We start from the raw sequence: 2,800 nt of genomic DNA, 5'->3' as shown, positions 1-2,800 counted from the left end.
ACGACTCTTTCCCTTACAAGGAAAACAAAACGTGACTCACACTCACGCAGTCACGCGACACACCACAGCAGCACAGTCTTGACCCGCCACCACGCAAAGTACATCTCTTCTCTCTCTAGAATTTGTTTTTATCCTATTTTTGTTGGGGTTGATTCATTGTTATTGTACTCTTAAATGTGGAATCATTTGTTGCTGAAGATGTTTAAATTTCATATTTTAGATTTATTGCTTAGATTTTCTTTTGTTAAGACATTATTTATTTTATTGATGTATTTGACTAATTATTGAGATTTTATTTACATCTGTATTGAACTTAATTTGATTGTATTGTATTTTTATTAAAATTAAAATTCTTTTAAAATTAGGCCCGCGACCGGTCTGTTTGACTCGCGGGACAGGGACCGACCAATTTATTTGGTTCATGTAAGAAGTGGGACGGACTGGCCCAGTCTGCTACCAATACGAATTTATGTGGGTAGACCTTACGCGGAGCGGGCCGATCCGCTTACCCACCTCTACCTACATATCACATAAACAAATTCTCCATCGTTAACATATGAAAGTTAACATTGTGACAAATTCATCTCACTTTTACACTTCTAAGAATTAAATTTTATTTTTTCATTTTTCAAAAACAAATTTATGAACACATCACACTTTAGGAACAAAAATAATTGCTTACCATGGAAAAATTAAGAGCAAGATCACAAGTCAAAAACGTCAATATATTTTTAATAGACAAATTACGTAAGTTGAAAGTTCACTAAAGCACTCTTTCACACCTTCATCGTGATCCACACATAAAATTTAAATGTTGAGATCATAAAAAGAATGAAATATTCGTTTTATTTTCTTATGACATGATATTTCTTTTATTTAATTACCGAAAGGATTATTAAGAATATTGTAAAAATGTAATTATTTTACTAAGTAGTAAAACATTATGTGAATAAAGACGAAAGTGAAATGGAGAAGTTACACAACTTATTCCATTCATGTTGATTACTGAACCAAAATTTTGTTATCAATTTTGGACATAATCATTACTCTATGTAACAAAGCACAACCGGCCCACTAACTTACCATTTTAGTAAAGCCAACTACCCAAGGGCCAGGGCAAGGACACTTGCCCAGTCAACGGCGTCTACAATTTAAACGGTCTGTTATTTTGTCTCCCAAATGTTCAATAGTCAACACAATCGTATTTCAGTTATTGTCGCTTTTAATGAAAAAAATTCCCACCGACAACTCTACATTTTATAGCATTCATACGAGTACTTTGGTCCATAACGCCGTCTTTTAAATATTAAAATTAAACCATTTTATAAACATTTCATTTATTTCCTAATTTTTCATTTTTTTTTCATCAAATAAGGACAATATAAGTGAATTGGGTTGAGTTTGATTTGATTAAACCTGTGATCCAATCTAATTAAATTTAAATGAATTGGTTTGGATAGAGTTTTAACAAAAAAAATAAACTCAACCCATTTATAAACCTTTTGGGGTTAAGTCAACAAGTTAAAATATTTCATTTTATCTATTTTTAATTAAAATATAATATGTTTTATAAGTTGAATTTTTTATTAAATGAATCAAGACATAATTATTTTTTGTTAGATTGTTTACTAAAAAAAGAGTTTTATTATATTATCATACTTGGCTTCACTCCATTGACTCCTATCTATTTATCTATTTATGAGAATAAGAAATTAAGCATATCATATATGAGATAAGAAGTTTTAATAAACATGGTGATTATGAGTTTCAAACACTTATTTCTATTAAAGCTAATGGGAGATTATGAGACTTACTCTTTCTAAATAGATCCAAAATATTTTTAGAAACCCATTTAAAGTGATTTCAATTAATAAAATCATTGTCGCTTTGATCATGAAGCTTAAGGATATGTTGATGCTTACTTAATTTAGGTTGATAAGTCTATGTAATCAGTATTTGATTTTTTAAATTTTTAAAGCATATATTATATATTACATGTATTAATAATAATAATTTAATACAAATTAAGAAATCAACGAATTAATGGGTTCAAATATTAAAATCCATGACCCAATCCAAAATTAAACATATTTGACTGGTTTGGTTTAAATTTGATCCAAACATAAAAATTGCTCAATTCAACTTGTTTGAATTGATTTGAATCAATTCAAATTCACCAATGACCCATATGGGCTTACATCCTATTATAAAGAAAAAATACATAACTACCAGTAAATACATTTGTAATTCAGAAATCATGACATTATTTAAAATAACGTCAAAAATAAAATATTAAAAATAATGTAAAAAATAAAAACATTTAAAATATTGATTTTTTTATTAAAAAACCAAATATTAAGTTATAGAATTTAAAAAAAAATGAAAACTAATTTAATCAATAAGTTTGTTATAGTAAAAATTATTTATAATAATATTATTTTGTTTAATATTGTTCCAAGAAAATTGGTTATTGATTAAAAAACTAAGGAAACTAAAAATCTAGTTTTTCCAGTCTAGAATCATTAGTATTTTTTTTACAAGAGATAATTATTTTAGGTTACAAACATCTGTAACATAGTCAGAAACTAAAAATTTACTTTGATAAATTAGTAATTAAAGAAAAAAATGAATTTACTTTAGAAAAATACTAATCAGTACCCTTATAACATTGATTCGATCATAAAAAGAATTATCTATGATTGACAATGTATCCCCACTGTTTCTGTACATTTTTTTTTTACCCTCTCTTATAATCTACAAATTAAATATTTTATCATTTTAGTTTGTTAATGAATGAATA

The sequence above is a fragment of the Glycine max genome, chromosome 13, assembly GCF_000004515.6.
Source record: "Glycine max cultivar Williams 82 chromosome 13, Glycine_max_v4.0, whole genome shotgun sequence".
Lineage (NCBI taxonomy): Eukaryota > Viridiplantae > Streptophyta > Magnoliopsida > Fabales > Fabaceae > Glycine > Glycine max.
The sequence above is the reverse complement of the archived record's forward strand: the minus strand, read 5'-3'. Positions refer to the sequence as shown.